This window comes from Heterodontus francisci, unplaced genomic scaffold (assembly GCF_036365525.1).
Source record: "Heterodontus francisci isolate sHetFra1 unplaced genomic scaffold, sHetFra1.hap1 HAP1_SCAFFOLD_330, whole genome shotgun sequence".
NCBI classification, from domain to species: domain Eukaryota; kingdom Metazoa; phylum Chordata; class Chondrichthyes; order Heterodontiformes; family Heterodontidae; genus Heterodontus; species Heterodontus francisci.
Window position 1 is genome coordinate 1,214,768 of NW_027141448.1, and position 22,854 is coordinate 1,237,621.

The 22,854-nt window shown below is 48.4% G+C and overlaps 2 non-coding genes across 2 annotated transcripts; both read left to right on the top strand.

Moving 5' to 3' along the window:
• The first annotated feature begins 17,737 nt into the window (after nucleotides 1-17,737).
• Nucleotides 17,738-17,820, top strand: trnal-uaa (transfer RNA leucine (anticodon UAA)). The gene has a single exon. It is a non-coding gene; the product is annotated as a tRNA-Leu (tRNA).
• Nucleotides 17,821-21,556: 3,736 nt separating this feature from the next.
• Nucleotides 21,557-21,639, top strand: trnal-caa (transfer RNA leucine (anticodon CAA)). Its single transcript has one exon. It is a non-coding gene; the product is annotated as a tRNA-Leu (tRNA).
• Nucleotides 21,640-22,854: the final 1,215 nt, after the last annotated feature.

The following is a 22,854-nucleotide window of genomic DNA, read 5'->3' on the forward strand; positions in this document are numbered from 1 at the left end:
GATTGGACAAGCTAGGCTAGTCTCCGCCAGAGTTTAGAAGAGAAAGAGGCGACATGATTTGTTATTTAATTTATTAATTAACAAATTAGCTATCCTCCAGTCTTCCGGTACCTCACCCGTGGCTAACGATGATACAAAAATCTCTGCCAGCGCCCCAGCAATCTCCTCCCTTGCTTCCCATAGCATCCCAGGATACATCTGATCAGGCCCTGGGGATTTATCCACCTTAATGCGCTTCAAAACCTCCAACACCTCCTCCTTTGTAATGTTGATATGCTGCAGGATATCGCTGTTCCCTCCCTTGAACTCACTAGCTTCCATGACCTTCTCCACGGTAAATACAGACGAGAAATATTCATTTAAGACCTCGCCCATTTCGCGTGGCTTCACACATAGATTGCCACACTGATCCTTAAGGGGACCTACTCTCTCCCCAGCTACCCTTTTACTCTTAATACACTTATAGAATCTTTTAGGATTCTCCTTTATCTTATCTGCCAGGGAAATCTCATGGCCCCTTTTCGCCCTCCTAATTTCCTTCTTAAGTATACTCCTATATCCCCTATACTTCTCGAGGGACTCGCTCGATCCCAGCTGCCTATACCTGACGTATGCCTCCTTCTTTGTCCTGACCAGACCCTCAATATCCCTCGTCAACCAAGGTTCCCTAAACTTGCCAGCCTTGCCCTTCCATCTAACAGGAACATGCTGGCCCTGAACTCTTCCTATCTCACTTTTAAAAGTCTCCCACTTGCCAGACGTCCCTTTACCTGTAAACAGCCTCTCCCATTCAACTTTTGAGAGTTCCTGTCTGATGCCATAGAAATTAGCCTTCCCCCAATTTAGGACTTCAACCTGAGGACCAGTCCTATTCTTTTTCATAACTATCTTGAAGCTAATAGAGTTATGGTCACTGGTCCCAAAGTGCTCCCCCACTGCCATATCAACCACCTGCCCATTCTCATTTCCTAAGAGGAGATCGAGTGCAGCCCCTTCTCTAGTCGGGCCATCCACGTACTGCTTCAGAAAACTATCCTGGACTCACTTAACAAATTCTTCCCCATCTGATCCCTCAGCACTAAGGCAGTCCCAGTCAATATTGGGAAAGTTAAAATCACCTACTATTACAACCCTATAATTCCTATACCTATCTGTGATTTCCCTACATATATGCTCCTCCACTTCCCTCTGACTATTGGGGGGCCGATAGTATAATCCCATCAAAGGGATCACCCTTTTATTATTTCTAAGTTCTACCAGTATGGCCTCACTGGACATTCACCCCGGGATATCCTCTCTAAGTACTGTCGTGATGTCCTCCCTAATCAATAGTGCAACTCCCCCTCCTCTCTTACCTCCACCTCTGTCACGCTGGAAGGATCGGTACCGCGGAACATTGAGCTGCCAGTCCTGCCCATCCCTCAACCACGTTTCCGTAATAGCTACAATACCACGATCCCATGTACCGATCCATGCTCTGAGTTCATCTGCCTTACCTGTAAGGATACTTGCATTAAAGTAAATGCAGTTTAGCCCACCAGACCTTCCACGCTCCCTGTCCTGCCCCTGCCTGGCCTGCCTACTGGACTTGCTTGCTTTAACCTCTCCATTTGCCTCAACTATCTCATCGGAGAGACTACTACTTTGGGTCCCACCCCCGCTGCAAGACTAGTTTAAACCCTCCAGTGTATTACTATAAAATCTCCCTACAAGGATATTGGTCCCCTTCCAGTTCAGATGCAACCCGTCCATCTTGTGCAGGTCACCTCTGCACCAGAAGAGATCCCAATGATCCAAGTACCTGAAGCCCTCCCGCCTTCGCCAGTCTTCAGCAACGCATTCATTTGCCTAATCCTCCTATTCATACCCGCACTAGCACGTGTCACAAGGAGTAATCCTGAGATTACAACCCTCGAGGTCCTGCTCTTTAACCTTCTGCCTAACTCCCTATATTCACTTTGCAGGACCTCATCTCTCTTCCTGCCTATGTCGTTCGTACCAACATGGACCACGATCTCTGGCTGCACACCCTCCCCTTTCAGAATTTCCGGCAGCTGCTCCGAAACATCCTTGACCCTAGTATTAGGGAGGCAACATACCATCCTGGAGTCTCGTTTGTGGCCACAGAAACGCCTATCTGCACCCCTTATGATAGATTCCCCTATCACAATAGCTCTTCCACCCCTTTTCCTCCCCTGCAGTGCGGCAGAACCCTTTGTGGTGCCACGGACCGTGCTGTTGCTCTTTTCCCCTGGGAGGTCATCCCCCCAACAGTAACCAAAGCGGTGTATCTGTTTGAGAGGGGGATGGCCACAGGGGACTCATGCACTACCTGCCTGCTCCTACTATTCCATCTGGTGGTCACCCATCCCTTTTCTGCCTGTGCATCCATTACCTGCGGTGCGACCACCTCACTAAACATGCTATCCATGACGCCCTCAGCTTCGTGGACGCTCCACAGTGAAACCACCCGCAGTTCCTGCTCCATAATGCGAGTAGCCAGTAGCTGCAGCTGGATGCACTTCCTGCACACATGGTCGTCATGGAGACTGGGAGGGTTCCTGAATCCCCACATAGCGCAGGAGGAGCATATCACGGGACTGAGTTCTCCTGCCATGACTTACCCTTAGATTAATTAGTTACTCCCTTAATTAAAAAAATGCTAATGACACTCGGGGCCTTGTTCTACCCACTACAATCTAAAGTCCTTCATAAGTTACATTGAATAAAAAAAACACTTTAGTAGTACTCATCTTATCAGCAGAGGTTTTGTTTTCAACTAAAAAACTTTGCCCTTTTCTTTATGATATTTAAATACACTAACAGCAGTGCCTCACCAACCAATCACCTTGCAGCTCTCCTCTGACATCACAGTTGGCTTCTTTTTTTTTCAAAACTCCAGCACACTGGAAGAGCTCCACTCCACTCCTGGAAGGTAAGAGACTGGGCCTCGATCCTCGGATTGGATTTATAGGCTCCGCTCTCAACGTTCTCCTCATATCGGTCCATATAGGTCTGCTCCGCTCCGCTCCTCTCCGCTCCCGGAAGGTAATTCACCAGCTTTTGCAGAAAAGTAGGTCTTAAGCTGTTGCAGTACCTGTTAGAAAGATAGTCTAAGCTATTCTGAAGTCATCTTCCAATGTCATCTACATGGAAGCAGGATTTTAAAGGATAAGATGTAGTTTTTAAAAGTCACTTCAATCTTGCTCAAGAGTCTTTACAAAGAAGCCAAGTAAATCTTGATAAAAAGTCATATACATTTAGAGATCTTTTAAAAGCACTTCAATCTTGTTAATAAAAAGTCAGATGTAAATTTAAGAACTCTGATAAGGCCATGCTAAAAAGTTACATACAATTAAGAAATAAAATACAACATTTAAAATCTCTGAACTCCTTTCTGAAAGTTGACCACTGCTGCTGCCGGTGTCTTCCTGGAATAATGGAGCTGTTGTGTCAACAGAAAAGTCCTTCCCGAGCAGGCCCTGAGCCTGTTGGTACCGGCTCTCATCCAACCCAGGTAAAAATCAGGGTACATTGTGGGCAATGAGCCCAAATTGCTGAACTACAGGTCCCTGTCACTTTAAAGAGTGGGCTGGTGCGATTATGATCAGAGGCTCCTTCTAAGCACATTTCTCACCACCACAACTTCCAGATGCTGGTGTTCGTGTGTGAATGTACCAGCAGTTGCAGTGCTGTTCAGACCCTCAATAGCAGTGAAAGTCTCAGAGTTCACCGCTATTGGGGCTGTAAAATCCAGGCCAATATCTCACAGTCCTGTTAGATTTGCTCTCCCCCTGTACAAAATCAAACTCCACATATTGTCTTTCACTCACTCCTGTTTCCAGCCCTGATGGTGCAGAAATCCCCTCTCAAAGGTACACAATCCAGTTGATTTCTGATCAAATACCTCCTTCCTCATTCAATAGAGGAAACAGAGACATGAACAGGAGTCAGGTGCAAGAAAGTTTCACCAACAGAGCAAAGAAAGGCACCAACAAAAGTCACACCTACTTTCCAAATCATTTCATTGGAATATTCTTTCACTTGTTTTGTCGGATGACTGCAAAAAATCTGAAAATGAGCACCATGAGGTTTGTGTTCACTCGTCACATTTTTGCAACACTTAAAATCCAACTTTTAGATGCAAACAAGTTTACATAAAATGTCAAAGGGAATTTATTTTGAAAAACATCCATTGCATCTTTGTCACTGGTCTGGAGTAACACAGAATTCTTTCCAATTATCTTCCGTTTGCTGATAAACATTCAACTCGTGGCCTGTTCTCGTTAATGGTCACGAGCAGCAAAAACAGACAGAGCAAGTCTGACCGCCCAGAGATGTGGAAAAGGCTTCAGTTTGGGACATATGCAGCAAATCAAATGTTCACCCGGCCCCGAAAGATTCAAAAACTGGGGAAAAGGACACAAGGAGATAGAGAATAAGCTAAAGCTGACAATGTAAATATTTCCCATCCTTGATATCTCTCTATTCCAATCCAACCTTCAGAGTTGGGGAAATAATTTCAGTGTAAATTGTGCAGCTCAAGAGTCAAAACCAAAGGGCGATGCAGAATAAAGGAGAACTGCCAAAACCCCAGATTTAACCAGGGATCTTCAGTCTAACACACTCCCAACTGAGCTATTTCAGTCTCACAGGCTTGGGATGATGGCAAGTAACATTCGCACCACACAAGTGCCAGGCAATGACCATCTCCAACAAGAGAGAATATAACTATCTCCCCTTGACATTCAATAGCATTACAATCACTGAATCCCCCACCATCAACATCATGGAGGTTACCATGGGTAGCCATACAAATAACGTGACTATAAGAGCAGGTCAGAGGCTTGGAATCCTGAGGTGAGTAATTACAGTGCAGCTGTTGGCTCCACCCCAGGGGCTGAATTTGTTCTGTAAACCATGAAGCAGCTTCCTCTCAAATCCCAGGTTTATCAATAAATCCTCTTACAAAAGCCCCAAAGTGTGATATATTCCTCTCACTCATCCATGACTCCTGACTCCCCAAAGCCTGTCCACCATCTGCAATTCACAAGTCAAGAGTGTGATGGAATACTCTCCACTTGCCTGGATGGGTGCAATTCCAACTCAAGAATCTCAACACCGTCCACGACAAAGCAGCCCACTTGACTGGGACCCCATCTACAAACATTCACTTCCTCCACCATCGGCACACAGTGGCAGCAGTGTGTACCGTCTGCAAGATGCACTGCAGCAATGCACCAAGGCTCATTCGACAGCACCTTCCAAACCCATCGACCTTTACCACCGAGAAGGGCAAGGGCAGCAAATGCACGGGATAACACCACCTGCAAGTTCCCCTCCAAGCCACACACCATCCTGACTTGGAACTATATCGCCGTTCCTTCACTGTCGCTGGGTCAAAATCCTGGAACTCCCTTCCTCACAGCACTGTGGGTGTACCTACCCCACATGGACTGCATCGGTTCAAGAAGGTAGTTCACCACCACCTTCTCATGGGCAATTAGGGATGGGCAATAAATGCTGGCCGAGCCAGCGATGCCCACATCGCATGAATGAATGAATAAAAAAGTGAAGTATCCCTTGTGTCATTGTTTTGGTAGAAAATATAACCCTGGTGGAATTGCCCCTCCCAATCACACCTCACTTCATAGAACATCGAAAATGGAGAAAATTTATGGCACAGAATGAGACCATTTAGCAATCGTGTCTGTGCCAGCTGAAAAAGAGTGATCCAGCCCAATCCCACTTTCCAGGTCTTGGGAATGGGATCTGAACAGATCTCAGAGCTCACATTATGTGAATGTTCTGTTGAAGTGTTGATGAGCTGATATACCAGGGGAGATTCACACTGTTAGACACAGTGTGAAATTCATTCAAGTATTTATAAAACATTACAACATGTGAGTAATATTCCCCATTGATTTCTCAGCACTGATGGATTGTGAAGTGGGAGACAGCCAGAAGTCCCAGTGATCCACACTGACCCTGAGCTGAGAATGAAATGAGACCAAATTCAATCTTCAGCAGTGAGATGCTGCAGAGAGGTAAGAGTCCTGAATCAAGGAGAGACTTTCTCATACTGCTGTTAAATCTCATTTCAAACACTCCTTGGACTCTTTGCCGAGGAATTCAGAGCTGGATAACGCCTATAAAATCAGCCTAAAAAGGAAATAGAAAACACCCACCGTGGGCTCAAACTCAAAAACTTGAGATTCAGAGTTTCATGCTTTCATCGACTGAGCTCACCAGGCCTGAGACAGTGTCCCCGTCCTGTCTGTTATTGGACGGTGCAGCTGTTGGCTCCACCCCAGGGGCTGAATTTGTTCTGTAAACCATGAACCAGCTTCCTCTCAAATCCCAGGTTTATCAGTAAATCCTCTTACAAAAGCCCCAAAGTGTGATGTATTCCTCTCACTCATCCAGAATAAAAGTTACAGCTTTTGCTCTTTTTACCTTCCAAACATTGACTTCTATTTTACTCAGCATTTATTTCTCTCTCCTTTTTATGTTGTGCATTTCCTAATAAACATTTCATTTCAATTATTTATGAGGGATGAAATGAACAGAAAAGATTTTCTGCAATGGTACCGGGGTGTGGGACAGAGTGAGTGGTTCGGATCTGGAATACACTGCCTGAGAGTGAGCTGGAGGCAGATTCAATCGTGGCTTTCAAAAGGGAATTGGATAAACACCTGAATAGAGAAAATTTGCAGGGCTACAATGAAAGGGCAGAGGAGTGGAATTAGCTGATCTGCTCTTGCAAAGAGCTGTCATGGACATGATGGACTGAATGGTATCCTTCTGTACTGTAACCATTTGATTCCTTGATTCTAACTCTGTCAAAGTTGTTCTGAACTTGCTCTGCTCCAAGGAGAACAACCCCAGCTTTTCCAGTGTCTGCACATAACTGAAGTTATGAGGAACCATGGGGAACCCACTGTAAACCTTCCTCCAGACAGAAATACAACTGTTCACCACCACACTGTGACCCAGCTGTTCACATGATTTGGATGTGGGGACCAAATGTAGTATTTCCAAGTTTGCAGATGACACAAAACTAGGTGGGAATGTGTGTTGTGAGGAAGATGCAAAGCGGCTTCAAGGGAATTTGGACAGACTTAGTGAGTGGACAAGAAAGTGGCACATGAAATATAATGTGTAAAAATGTGAGGTTATCCACTTTGGTAGGAGAAACAGATGTGCAGATTATTTGTTAAATGGTAAGAGTGTGAATGTACAAAGGGGCCTGGGTGTCCTTGTCAATAAGTGACTGAAAGCTAACATGCAGGTGCAGCAAGCAATTAGGAAGGCTAATGATATGTTAGCCTCTATCACAAGAGGATTTGAGTACAGGAGTAGTGAAGTCTTGCTTCATTTAACCTTGGTTGGTCTGCAGTTTGAAATACTGTGTGCAGTTTTGTTCCCCTTACCTTAGGAAGGATATCATTGCCATCGAGGGAGTGCAACGAAGGTTCACCAGACTTGTTCCCGGGATGGCGGGACTGTCAAATGAAGAGAGATTGGGGAAACTGGGCCTGTATTCTCTAGAGTTTTGAAGAATGAGAGGTGATCTCATTGAAACTTACAAAATATTTAAAGGGATAGACAGGTAGATGAAGCTAAGATGTTTCCCCCGGTTGAGGAGTCTCGAACCAGGGGACACAATTTCAACGTAAGGGGAAAGCCACTTAGGACAGCGATGAGGAGAAATTTCTTTACTCAGTGGGTTGTGAATCTTTGGAATTCTCTACCTCAGAGGGCTGTGGAAGCTCAGTCATTGAGTATGTTTAAAGCAGAGATTGACAGATTTCTAAATACAAATGACATAGGGGAGATGGAGATAGTGTGGGAAAAAGGCATTGAAGTGGATGATCAATCATCATCATATTGAATGGCAGGGTGGGCTCGACGGGCTGAATGGCCTACTCCTGCTCCTTTGTTCCGATCAGTCTGCAAACTTCATATGCATGCTGTCATTGTCCCTTTTATTCCATGGGCTTCAGTTTTACTGGCAGTCTAGTATGTGACATCATCAAGAAGGTTTTCAATAAGTTAAATAAGGAGAAATTGTTTCCAGTGGCAAAAGGGTCAGTAACCAGAGGATGTATTTATCAGGTGATTGAGAAAAGAACCAGAGGCGAAATGAGGAATGATTTTTTATACAGTGATGTGTTGTGATCTGGAATGCACTGTCTGATCAGGACTTGAAAGCAGATTCAGTCGTAACTTTGAAAAGCAATTGGGATAAATACTGGAAGGAAAAATGTACAGATTACAGGAGACAGCACTGACACAATGGACCAAATGGTCTCCTTCTTTGGGTATCATTCTATGGTTTTATGAACATAATGTTGATACAATTCGCTGAGCTGGAAGGGAAGTGAACCCAGATTCCGGGTATTCTAAACACCAGACCCAAACCAAATGAACAAGCCCGTTGTTTAATCTCTGTTTTTCACACCAGCTTCTCCTCGTTCTTTCTGTGTTTCCTGCCTGGTCTGTTCCTCTGACCTTCATTCCTGACACTCTATTGATAATGGCCAACTCACTGCGCCTCTCACTCACACCGTCACTCCACCCCTTCATCCACTTCCAAACCTCTCTGTTCAACAGTACCTCACATCTGCTCCTCTGCTCCATTAATATAACAGGAAAACATTTTCAAACAGACATTTCCAGACAGTGAACGTTCCAGTAAGACAAGGTAAAGAGCAGATTCATTCACTTTCAACACAGAGAGAGCAGCTCTCCCTCTTCAGTCTAAGGAGCAGATGTGGTTTCACTCCCATTAGTCTTAGAGACATGGGCCAGAATTTTAAGGGACCGTTGGAGACGGGAATGGAGGCTGGGGAGGGGGAGGGGGGTGAATAAAATAGGGATGGAAGACGTTGGACCGGATTTTTCTGTCAGCGGCTGACATGGAGGGCAGACTTCGCACATCCACTCGGCAAGAAGGCATTTCAAGTATTTATGAGGCCAATTGTCAGCAATTTTATTCACTGGATCCAATTGAACTAATAGCACACGGGAGCCACGGGGCTTCAGTGCCTCGCCTGGTTATAGGAGGTGACTGGGAGGTGGGAGCTGAGTGTTGGCTTCACTGGGAAGCTATCGGGTGAGGCAGCAAAACTTGGCAGCAAGGGTGGAGGGGGAAAGGGCATCAGGAAACACTGTCAGGAGTGGGGGCCAATGTGCCAGCTCTGCAGCGGGAACAACACCAGAGTGCCATTGGGGCAGTGCCACTTCATTGAGGATGACAAGTGAGGTAAATGTGGCTGGGTCTTGTTTACTGTGAAGGCCTTGCACTCAGGGAGGGGCAACCTGTCATGGGCCTCATTCGAGGCTCTCATTGGATTCGAGGCTCCCATTGAGGAGGAGGAGGAGGAGTAGAGAGGAAGGGAGGGAGGCACAGGCACCAGCAGGGGCACCACAGCAGCATGGGGGCCCACAGGAATGCCAGCCTCGAACAGGAGGCTGGAGAAGGAGGCAGAGGAACACGTCAGCCGAGGTTCAACTACCTGCAGATGTCCGAGTGACAGTGTCTCCGCAGACTGCACCTCTCCACGGAGGTCGTCACTGATCTCTCTGCCATGATGCAGCTGTGCCCCCTGCGACTTGGTGGGCACTTGATGCCAGTGTCACTGAAGGTCACCGTGCCACTGAACTTCTTCACCACCAGATCATTGCGGGGATCCACTGGAGATATGTGTGGAATCTCACAGTCTGTAGTGAATCAGTGCATCAAGGAGGTCACCAATGTCCTGTTCAGGAGGGCCGGTGACTATGTGCACATTGATCCAAAATCAAGCTGAGAGAGCTATAGGATTCGGGGCCATCGCTGGATTCCACCAGGTGTAGGGTGTCATTGACTGCACCCATGTGACCATCAAGGCTCCTGCAGACCAGCCAGCAGCCTTCAACAGGAAGGGCTTCCACTTGCTCAGTGTGCAATTGGTCTGCGACCACTGCAAATGGATCCCATAGGTGTGTGCACAAATCCCGGGAAGCAGCCACAATGCCTGCATACCAAGGCACTCCCAGGTGCCAGAACCTTTCCGCGGTCCCATCCGCTTTCAGAGATGTATCCTTGGAGACAAGGGCTACCCACTGAGGACGTGACTACTGACGTCTGTGAGGAACCCACGCACGGATGCAGAGGAGAGGTACAACACCTGCTGCGGGTCAACCCGAGCGACCATCAAGGAGGCCATTGGTCTCCTGAAGATGAGATTCAGGTGCCTAGATCGATCCAGTGGAGCCCTTCAGTATGTCCCGGCGAGGGTCTCGCATATCGTGGTGGTTTGCTGTGCACAGCACAATCTGGCATTACAGAGGGGCGAGGTGTTGACTAGTGAGGATATCGTGGAGTGTGATGTCTCCTCTGATGATGAGGATGTGGAGGAGGATGCTGCCCAAGCAGTGCCAGATGAAGAACCTCAGGCACATGTAGGAAAGGGGCCATGAGATACACACAAGGGAGACATGAGACACCCTTATACATTCAAGTTTCCTTTGAGCCTTACCACCTTCTGGAACCACAGCAAAAAAGTCTTAGCTTTAAGCAGCCCTGTTGTCGCCTCCTTCCTTCTGCACTGCAGTGTCCAGGTACACATCGCACAGTGACAAGGCCGAAGCTTTGTGAACTCAGGGCTTGGTCCCTCACTTCCAGCCCCTTGGGAGGAAGGGTTTAAATGAAGTCCCAAAGGGCATCAACAATGGGAAGGAGACATAGTGAGAGAACATCATTTCTTTCTTCCGTGTGACACCAAACACAACCCTATCCATCTGGAATGTACATTCACCCGTGAACCCCTCAGTGAATCTAGTTGCTCTTCTTAAATCTTTTCCGGGTGCTCCTACGTGGTTCTCCCCCTGCTCTGTCAGCTGAGGTGGAGACAGGCTGCTGACCTTGCTGCCCCATGGCTTGGAATGACATTGGTGGCCGTCCTCTTGCTGCCTGAGGAACCTGGAGGGCCCCGGCACACTGAGGGCCTCCTGCACAGGTACAGGGACCCCCCTCTGTCATCGAGGATGATGGAGGCAGGCACTGGCATCACTTGTGTCACTGGCAGAGGGGCTTTGGAGCTACTGTCCACACCAGGAGCACCCTGAGAGGAGACCCCAGATGTAGCAGCCAGCTGCTCCTCCCCCTTATAAGACACACTTGTAACTCCCTGCTGACCTGAGAGGGATGTGGACCTGGTGAAGAGTTCAGGTGCCTCGTCCCCCCTCTCGCCTTGTCACCGCTGGATGGAGCTCATGGACAAAGCGATGGAGTGCAGGTCTGCGGACATCTCCGGCAGCCACTGATTGGTCGGCTGGATCTGGCTCTCCATCAGAGTCACCAATCTCTCAAGGAAGGAAGCCAGACACACCCCCATCAGAGACAGTACAGCATGCAAGGCCTGGATGGACTCCTCCAACATCCGAACTTGGGTACACATAACCTCTGGCAACTCTGCCAGATGTTGCCTGACCTCTTGCTGCAGCTGCAGCATTTCCCGTGTTGCTGGTGACACCAGAGGCACGTCATCAGCCTGGGACTCAGCATGGGCCTGGCCTCCCACAGACTTCCAACTGCCAGTGGCCTCGGCTGTCACAGCCTCCGTCAGCTGCCCGGGCCTGTCTGTGACGTGCTCACCAGCTTGTGTGCCCAAATCTAACAGCAAGTGGATACCCACCGATTGAGGGTTTCTGTGCTGGTGGAGGGTGCAGGGGAATGAGGTGATGGTGCACCATCTGAGGCTCCCTCCTCCTCCTCAGAGGTGTCTGGCTGTCCCACAGTCTCTCCAGCTCTTCGCTCTTGTCGTTCATCCTAGCCTGCATGTGAAAACAGGGACATTGAAGGGTTAGGGTCTGCCCATCGTGACATTCCAACCACCCCTACTGTGCAGCTCCATTGATGCAGTGGTGAACAGATGAGCAGTGTGGCTCCTATGCAGCGGATGCTCCCTTGTGCCCCAGGAGATGTTCACTCACTCTCTTAGGTAGGTGTCCCTGTCTCTCCATCAGCTATGGAGCAGCTGCTTTGCTGCCCGGCCTGTTCCATGGCCTCCTCCTCCATCGGGATGAGGACATGGAGATAAGGCATCCACTGCCAGTCTTGACATGCTCTTTCCGATTGTGGGCTGTCTTCTCCTGCAGCCACTATGATCAACAAAGTTAGTCTCCCAGCGGGGACAAGCCCAATATCTCTGATGGTGATAGTCCAGCAGTCCATGATGTGGACACACATATTCCTCCTGCATGTGGCCCCTCTCGAGGGACTGTGTGAGTTTATACAATGACTGACGTGCACCTCCCACCGAGATGCAGCCAAGCCTCAGGCAGCATGTCCTGCTGCCCTTCCCCAATACACATGACTGGGTGGTCACTCCCTTTCCACCAAACACTCCCTCTCACTCTGCCATGCGCAATGTCCAAAGAGTCCAAAGTGTTTTGAGTTTGCGTCTGAGCAGCCCGGATCCGGTCATTGACCCACTTCGTGCACTGGATCCATGTCTTGGGGATGACCCCACGGCTGCTGACTTCACCTTCTATCTCAAAGCAGCTTTGCTTGTTCAGGTGGACAGGTCTCCACCTCCCATCCCTGGGGAAGAGGATCTTCCACCTATCTGTTGTCACCTGGAGGCGAACCTGCAGTAAGGCATCACCAAACCATTGGACCATGGTCACTGCAGGCTCGCATTCAGCTCCTTACCTATCAGGCAGCAGAGACAGCAGAACGGGTCCTGGGGCATCAGTGACAGCAGAACGGGTCCTGGGCAGCAGAGGCAGCAGAACAGGTCCTGGGGCAGCAGATGCAGCAGAACAGGTCCTGGGGCAGCAGATGCAGCAGAACTGGTCCTGGGGCAGCAGAGGCAGCAGAACAGGTCCTGGGGCAGCAGATGCAGCAGAACTGGTCCTGGGGCAGCAGATGCAGCAGAACAGGTCCTGGGGCAGCAGATGCAGCAGATCTGGTCCTGGGGCAGCAGAGGCAGCAGAACAGGTCCTGGGGCAGCAGAGGCAGCAGAACAGGTCCTGGGGCAGCAGATGCAGCAGAACAGGTCCTGGGGCAGCGGAGGCAGCTGAAAAGGTCCTGGGGCAGCAGATGCAGCAGAACGGGTCCTGGAGCAGCAGATGCAGCAGAACGGGTCCTGGAGTAGCAGAGGCAGCAGAACGGATCCTGGGGCAGCAGAACGGGTCCTGGAGCAGCAGAGGCAGCAGAACGGGTCCTGGGGCAGCAGAACGGGTCCTGGGGCATCAGAGGCAGCAGAACGGGTCCTGGGGCAGCAGAGGCAGCAGAACGGATCCTGGGGCAGCAGAACGGGTCCTGGGGCAGCAGAGGCAACAGAACGGGTCCTGGGGCAGCAGAGGCAGCAGAACGGATCCTGGGGCAGCAGAGGCAGCAGAACGGGTCCTGGGGCAGCAGAACGGATCCTGGGGCAGCAGAGGCAGCAGAACGGATCCTGGGGCAGCAGAGGCAGCAGAACGGGTCTTGGGGCAGCAGAACGGGTCCTGGGACAGCAGAACGGGACCTGGGGCAGCAGAGGCAGCAGAACGGGTTCTGGGACAGCAGAGGCAGCAGAACGGGACCTGGGGCAGCAGAGGGCTCTCATGAAGACACTCCTTTAAACCAGGCAGCAGTGAATGCAGGGCTGGCAGCCCTTTAAATATGGTGCCAGCACCTGCCGTTGTCTCAGATGTCGGTGCCATCGGTGCCTCGTTCCCTACCTCTGGTCCTTGTTTACATGGGCCCCACGCCTCCCCTTCATTAATTGGTCGGCTGCTCCGTGATCGGGGTCGGTCGGCCACATTTCACTCGTGTGGTGACGACACCCATTTCCGGTGCCTCTGCCGAGAGCCGCACCGTTAGTTTAAAATTCAGCCCATGGGGTCAGGAGTGGAAAATCTCCCCTCTGATTCTCTCTACTTAAAATGAAGGAGACACCAAATTAAAACTGATGAAACCAGGGATTGTATCCTGGTTCTTCAATGTAATGTTCTCCCAACTGAGCTATTCCATCCTCACTGTGAACTCATCTTCATTGGAGACAAATATAACTCCAGGCGGAATTTCCCCACCCGTTCATTCCTCACTTCAGGGGAATGGGACCCGACCAGATCGCGGAACTCAGATTATGTTAATGTTCTGCTCTTGATATCTTAATATTATCTTGCGTTTGAGCCACTTTTAATCAGGTTCACGGACAAATTCTTCCATCATCCCTTCTCCCACATTCTCTCTCTCTCATTCATTCTTCATTCCTCACAATCCAGAAAGGGTTAGGAATCAGAGCTCACCCCCAAACCCTCTGCACACAGACCTCTGTCTGTTACCCTGTTTGATCCAAGAGACAAGTCAATAAATTACACTCTTTATAAACACAGAAAGCTGCCTCACAGTGTTGGACAGAGATAAATACACTGAAGTCTTTTGAAAAAAGTTCATCTCACGGGTTGTTACTGAGCCCACAGAGCAGGGCGAGCCCAGGCTCCAGCCCGTGCCCCAGCCTGTGCTGTGTTAGCTGATGCCACCTGGTGTGATACTGAGCCACACGGAGCAGGAAATGGCCTGGTTGTATTCATGGCCTGTGTTGTGTTAACTGATCCCACTCAGTGTGGTAGGATCCACACAGAACAGAATGGGCCCAGGCTCCTTCCTCAGCCTGAGGGATGATAGTTCTTCTCACACGTTGTTGTCCAGAGCCCCACACAGAACAGGGAAATCTCAGGCTCCATCCCCGGCCTGTGGTATTTTACTTCATCGCACCTGGTATGGTACGGAGTCCCCAGAGCAGGAAAGATCCAGCTGCCATCTCCGGCCTGTGCTGAATTAGCTGATCTGACCTGGTTGGCACTGAACCGCAATCAGGGGAGGATGGGCCGAGGCTCCATGGCCTGTGGTGTGTTAGTTATTCTCATTTGGTGAGGTACTGAGCACTATATAGAGCAGGATGGGCCTGTGCTCAGTGAGCTGATCTCACCTTGTGTGGTCCTGAGACCCACACACAAAGCAGGACAGGCCTAGGCCTCATCCCCGGCCTGTGTTCAATTAGCAGATCTCAGCCAAAAGATTTTGATAAGGTTCCACACAAGAGGCTTCTCTATAAGATTAAAGTCCCTGGTATCAGTGGTAATATGTTGATCTGGATTGGGAACTGACTGGCAGACGTAGGCAGAAAGTAGTTACAGATGGATCTGGATCTGTTTGGAGACCAGTTACCAGTGGTGTCCCACAGGAATCGGTGTTGGGACTGTTGCTCTTTACTATTTTTATTAATGATCTGGATGTAGGTGTAGGGGGCACCATCTGTAAATTTACAGATGATTTGAAGATCTGTGCGAGTGTTTAGACTGCAGACGATACTCGACTGTTTCAGGCTGATCTTAATGTGTTGGGAGATTGGGTTCATGACTGGTAAATGATGTTTAATTTGGGTAAGTGCAGTGTTATTCATGTGGACAGGGCGAATGCTCAACATTCATACACCCTTCAGGGAAAAACATTAAAGTAGGTGGAAAAAAGAAAATAATTTTGAGCAGAGATCTGGATGTTCTAGTGCACAGATCTCTAAAGTTACAGCAGCAATGCTGTGAAGTGATAGTTGGAGCAAATAGAGGGTTGGGCTGCATTCAGAGGACAATTGAGTATAAAATGAGGCATATTCTTTCATGGGATGTGAGCGACACTGACAAGTCCAGAATTTGTTACCCATCCCTAATTGTCCTTGACAAGGTGGCGGTGAGCTCCCTTCTTGAATTGCTGCACTCCATGTGGTGTAGGTACACCCACAGTGCTGTTAGGAAGGGAGATCCAGAATTTTGACCCAGCATCAGTGAATGAACAGCGATATATTTGCCGATCAGATGGTGTGTGACTTGTGGGGAGCTTGCACATGGTGGTGTTTGCATGTATCTGCAGCCCTCGTCCTTCAAGGTGGTGGAGGTCTTCGGTTTGGAAGGTGCTGTCTGCGGAGCCTTGGTGAGTTGCAGCAGTGCATCTGGTAGATGGTACACACTACTGCCACTGTGCGTCAGTGATGAAGGGAGTGAATGTTTAAGGTGGTGAATGGGGTGACAATCAAGGTGGCTGCTTTGTCCTGAACAGCGTCGAGATTCTAGAGTATTGTTGGTGCTGCACTCATCCTGGTTTGTGCCTTGCAGATGGTTGTCAAGTTTTGGAGAGTCAAAAATCACAAAATTATTGCAGTGCAGAAGGAGGCTATTCGGCCCATTGTCTCTGCATAGAATCATTGAACATAGAAAGTTTACAGCACAGGCAGGCCAAAAAACGAGCCACCCAGCTGAATCCCATTGTCCAGCATTTGGACCGTAGCCCTGCAGGTTCAGGTACTTGAGGTGCACATCCAGACTCCTTTTAAATGAGTTGAGGGTTTCTGCCTCAGCTACCCTTACAGGCAGTGAGTTCCAGACTCCCACAGCCCTCTGGGTGAAAGAACCTTTCCTCATCTCCCCTCTAATTGTTCAACACATCACTTTAAATCTATGCCCCCTAGTCACTGACCTCCCTACTAAGGTAAATAGACCCTTCCCATCCATTCTATCCAGACCCCTCACAATTTTGTACATTTCAATCAAATCTCCCCTCAGCCTCTTCTATTCCAAGGAGAACAACCCCAGTCTATCCCATCTTTCCTCATAGCTGCATTTTTCCAGTCCTGGCAACATCCTCGTAAATCTCCTCTGTAACCTCTCTAGTGCAATTACATCCTTTCTGGAATGAGGTGACCAGAACTGCACACAGAACTCAAGTTGTGGCCTAACTAATGATTGATACAGTTCCAGCATAACCTCCCTGCTCTTATGTTCTATACATCGGCTAATAAAGGAAAGGATTCCATAAGCCTTCTCAACCAACTTATCAACCTGTCCTGCTACTTTCAGGGATTTGTGGACATTCACTTCAAGGTCCCTCACTTCCTCTACACCTCTCAGCATTCACCCATTAATTGTGTATTCCTTTGCTGTGTTTGACCTCACCAAAGGCATCGCCTCACACTTCTCCAAGTTGAATTCCATTTGCCACTTTTCTGCCCACCTGACCAGTCCATTTCTCCAGCTCTCCTAATGAGCATTTCACCACGTGCCTTGAGCTGAGTTACTCATCACAGAATTCCCACTATCTGATTTACTCTTGTAGCCAGAGTATGTATATGAATGGTCCAGTTAAGCTTTTGTCAATGGTAACCCCCAGGATGTTGATGGTGGGGGGATTCAGCGATGGTAATGCTGTTGATCGTCAAAGGGAGATGGTTACATTCTCTCTTGTTGGAGATGGTCATTGCCTGGTACTTATGTGGTGTGAATGTTACTTGCCACTTAGCAGCCCAAGTCTGAATGTTGTCCAGGTCTTGCTGCTTCTGGACACGGACTCCTTCAGTATCTGAGATGTCCCGAATTTGTCCTTTTATGAAACCTTGGTCAGGACTCACTTGGAATATTGTATCCAGTCTTGGTCTCCTCACATGATGGGTGATATTGAGGCTTTGGAAAGTGTACAGAGGAGAGACATTCGACGAATTCCCAGTATAAGACATCTTGGTTATCAAGTTAGACTAAAAGAGTTGGGAAACACACCTTAGAGAAACCTCGACTGAGGGGTGATCCGATTGAGGTTCATAAATAATGAAAGGTCCAATTTAGCATGGGAGAGGAGTCATAACTTTATATTGTAAAAGGCCAGATGGCACCCGGATCACATTAAATTTCATTTTCAGTGGTGGGTTAATGTACTAGGATGGCCGAGTGGTTAAGGCGTTGGACTTAAGATCCAATAGACATGTGTCTGCGTGGGTTGAAACCCCACTCCTGGTATCTGTGCTGACAAAATGTTACTTATTCTTTACCTGACTTTTGCCTTGCACCATCATCTCTTCTGTCATTTAATCACTCTTGCCTTCCAACTGATCACAGCTTCCTATTATTTGATCTGCCCCAGCACCGTTCCTTGGCTCTGCGCTTGCTTATAAACTGGTAAATCTTTAACTTAATCTCCTCTGTACCCTGACAATGACCTTCTCATCCTTCCTGTATTGTGGTTCCTCACAGGATCCGCTGCCTCTCCGACTCCCCTCCAGGTAACTGAAGGCCCTGAGCCTTGGTCTCGCTTTATACGCTAGCTGGTAGTTGATTCCTTGCAGGTCTGCCACCGCTCAGGAGAAGCTCAAGACCCAAATCAAGCAAAGTATCAAGAGGAATGTGAACAAAGGCTCCCTGGTGCAGAGCAAGGGACAGGGCGCCTCCGGCTCCTTCAAAATCAGCAAGAAGGAAAACCCAGGGAAAGGTGGGAAAGAAGGTGAAGAAACCAGTAGCCAAGAAATCTTTAGTGAAGAAACCAGCAGACAAGAAATCTTCAGTGAAGAAACCAGCAGACAAGAAATCTTTAGTGAAGAAACCAGCAGACAAGAAAGTGACAACAAAGAAAGTAACAGCCAAGAAAACGAGCAGCAAGGCGGCGGCAACGCCAAATAAGGCGGTGAAGAAAGCAGTGCTTCAGAAAAAGTCTCCTGCGAAGAAGGTCAAAAAAGGCAAGAGTGCGGCGGGCGGAAAGGCGCTGAAGAAAGTGCAGACATGGAAGAGCAAGGTCAAGCCGAAAGCAGCGAAGTCTCAGAAAGCAGGGTCTGGAAAGAAGTGAAAGCGCGGGAAACTTGTAAACATCTGAACACAAAGGCTCTTCTCAGAGCCACCCACATCTCTCAGGAAAGAGCTGATCCCCTGATCAAATGATCCCTGTCCCGGCCCCGCCTGCAGATTCCACATGGAAATGATTTGGAGTAAATCCAGGATCCCTGGTGACTCCCCTCCACCCAGCCCTTTCCCCACTCTCTGTAATAAAACAGAGGGATATCCGGCCCTCACTCTAACTGGGGATGTGTTCGGTGCAGTCTCAGTTCACAAATTCAGGGGGAGAGTCTGTAAGACAGGAACACTAGCGGAGAAACCCCACCTCACAACTCAAACCCCAACACATGAGTTTCTCCAATTCAGCTGGAGTCGGGTGACAACAGGAGCTGGGATAGGCTGTGATCGGGAATGTTAGGAATGGATTTGTTCAGGGAGGAATGTACCTGGAATCTCCGAAAATAATAGTTCCTTATTTCCCCAGATGACACATTCTGCAGTGAGAGTGAAAAGTCTCTTCACTGCTTCACATTTACTAATTGTTTGGTTCTAGATGAATAATGAGTCAGAGAGGATCTGAAGCTTCTCTCACACCAGCCCTTGAATGACTCAGTGTGAAGTGTCCAATGTGTGAAGCTACTGCCAGGGTTTGTCAATCTGAACAGTTTCAGCTCAGTTACTGGGGGCCTGGAATCCCCACAGTTTGACTCTGTCTCTGATTGGTCACCCGCTTCTCAATCCAATTCTTAACCAATAGGAGAATCACATATAAGTAAATAGAAGTTCTCATTGGCTTAGATTTTCCAATTGGAAAAAGCCCGGCAATTCCAGAGCAGGAAGGAATTGAAGTGATGGAAAATTTCAATTTTCAGGCAACAATTTTAAAACCTCTCATTTTATGTTCTGTTTTACTGTATTTACCGTCACAAAATCCTGACGCAATTTTAGGAATCGTTTTCATTTGTCAATCTGTTAACTGGAAGCGGCGGGAGGAAGGTCCAGTTCAGCAATTTAAAACGGGACAAATATCAGCTTCCTCTCTGTGAAAGGAACAAATTAGCGACTAACCGCTTCTCACAGGCTTCTCGGGGACTGACAGAAACGAGCGGTTTCTGATCTTTTCTCCTGAAAGAGGCGGATAATGCTGAAGGGAGCAATGAACTGCCCTTCACTTTCTGGCTGCGAATACACCCCTGATTTTAAACAGTTCAAACAGCGACTGATGCTTCTGCCGGAAAATGAGCAGTTTCACCAAAATGATCCAGGTCCATCATGGCCAAAGACATCCAGCTGGCCCGCCGCATCCGCGGGGAACGCACCTAAAACCCAGTTTCAGTAACAAGTGTAAGAAGGGCTCTTTTCAGAGCCACCAAATCAGCAAAGGAAAGAGCTGCCATCTCTGTTCATCATCAAACCCATTAGATTGGAGGGGCGGCCACATGGTTTCTGTTTTGTCACATCACTTTCCCGAAAGGCCTGTCGGACTGAGAGCTGATCTGGAATTTAGAAAGCAGCATTACCGGAGACTCATTGCTGCTCAGCACAATCTCAACCCCGCTCCTGCGATCCGTTAGCTGGCATTTGGGGAAAAGAAATGGATCCCAGTTTTATTTGGAAGGCATTAATGGAGCCGGGTCCGTTCACATGAGGGTTATTTACAAACATTACCCAATGAGTTCACTAATATTTGAATCCATTGGAGATTAGTACACAGGATATGTAAGGCAGCTCGGTCACTCTGACTGAAACCGCCAGTTCCCCGGGGTTGCAGACCCTGACACTGCGGGGAGAGAATCCCCGACTCTATCCCGCCGCCGGGGGAAACAGACAGCTCTGTGTCCGGAGAATAGGGAGGGCCGGGGAGAAGGCACATATTAAAGCGCTGCAATGGACTCAGCTCCTGTGTGTGCACAACTCTCACTGACTCCGTCCTCTGGGAACAGTGCGGTCGAAACAGATCAGGTTAGGAGAGAAACACAGCCCGAGAATGGTCTCTTCCTTCCTGCATTTACTCTGTTCTGGGAGCAGATTCTCATTGAGAAGCGGCGCTCAGATCACCAGAGAGAAAAAAAAACACACAATTCAAACTGTCCAAATAAAAAACAGAGAATTAACCCGGACACTTCCATTATTAAATTAATTCATCAGCTCCGAACCAGTTCCCGTTAATGTACCGGGATAATCTCGGGATTTATCAAATCGAAGGCAGCGGGATTTATTAAATTGTTGATTCTGACACCCTGTAGTTCACTTCTTCACTTAACTAGAGGGGGAGATGTGTGAGCAGAGAAACAGAGCGAAATCCACAGAGGGAACTGAAAACACACCTGGACAGATGTGAAACAGGTCAATCCACTGTTACAATAACTCCATCTCTGACTCCCTCCTGACAGTAACCAGTCCTTTCACAGAGACTGTGGGTGGCTCTGAAAAGAGCCTTTGGTTTATTAGATGACATTTTGGCCGCTTTACTTTTTCTGGGAGCTCTTGAATGCTGGTTTTCTTGCGCAGCAGTACGGCCTGTATATTAGGCAGCACCCCGCCGTGAGCGATAATCACCCCTCCCAGCAGCTTGTTGAGCTCCTCGTCGTTGCGGACGTCCAGCTGCAGGTGTCTGGGAATGATGCGGGTCTTCTTGTTGTCCCGGGCCGCGTTACCGGCCAGCTCGAGGATTTCAGCGGTCAGATACTCGAGCACAGCAGCCAGATAGACCGGGGCTCCGGCACCCACACGCTCAGCATAGTTACCCTTTCTCAGGAGCCTGTGAATACGGCCCACCGGGAACTGCAGTCCAGCCCGGGAGGAGTGAGACTTGGCCTTGACCCGAGCTTTCCCGCTGGTCTTTCCTCTTCCAGACATTTCCACAATCTCACAAATACTTTCACAAAGAATGAATAATTTCCTTAGCATTGATAGTACATCGCAAGCAGTCAGGATGGCTGAGCGGTTTAAGGCGCTGCGTTCAAATCGCAGTCTTCAGTGGAGGCGTGGGTTCGAATCCCACTTCTGACAAGTTGTGTTTTGACTGAACTGGAGGCGTTTGGGAGCAGCGGTGAAGAGCAAATAGAAAGCAGGAAAGAACATGGACAAACAAAATAACAATGGCCCCAAAGATGTTGCATCAAATCATTCGAATCAGAGGCAACGAAGCAAACAGCAGGGCACATAAAAGATCAAAAATGTAACCTTTGTATCGGGGTGGAAGATGTTGCCAATATCCTTAATGAATACTATACTGTTTTCCCGAATGAGAGGGTGATGCAGATATTGTTATTAAGGAGGAGGAGTGTGAAGTATTGGACGTGATAACTTAAGGAGAGAGGAAGTCTTAATGGGATGAGCATCCTTGAATGTGGATAAATCACCAGGACCAGATGAAATGTACCCCAGGCTGTTGAAAGAAGCCAGGGAAGAAATAGTGGAACAAAAACAAGAAATGCCGGATTCACTCAGCAGGTCTGGCAGCATCTGTGGAAAGAGAAGCAGAGTTAACGTTTCGGGTCAGTGACCCTTCTTCGGAACTTCTGCTCCACGGGAGGTTTCTGTCCTCCCTGAGCTCGCCTTAGGACACCTGCGTTACGGTGTGAAAGGTGTACCGCCCCAGTCAAACTCTCCACCTGCCACTGTCCCCGTTGCAATAAAAGCAAAATACGAGGCAGATCAAGCATGGCTGATCCTTTCGAGTCGAGAAACAGGGCTGAATTCCCTGAACCAGTGCTACAGCTTTCAGAATAGAAGGAGCCTATACACACCTGATGGGTTCCACTTAAACAAAAGAGCTGGAGGTGTTGACGGTCAGAACAGATAAAATGTGGAGGAGTGTTTGAAGCAGATTCTGTGTGGTTACTGTAGTTGTACTATGGAGTTATTGCAAGGAGGTGATTCTGAATGTAATGGATCAACGTGGACCCGTCCAAGGCAAAGGTTCCAAACTTCCCTGTGGTCCAGCCTGGTTGAATGGAACTGAAGCAAACAAATCATCCAGAAGAGGAAAAGATATGTAAGGCCATGAAAGCACAGAATTCAGATGGATGCAATACCAGATGGTCTGGCAAGAGTGTAAAACAGCAACAGACTGGTGAATAAAACTTTCCCATTGAATGAGACAAGAGAAAAGAAGGGTAATAATAGTGTCAGGTGAGTTGTGACACTATTCACATTCCACCTTGATCTGAATAGGACTGTTGAAGGGAGTGATTGAGAAGAATAGAGGAGAAATGAAAAGAA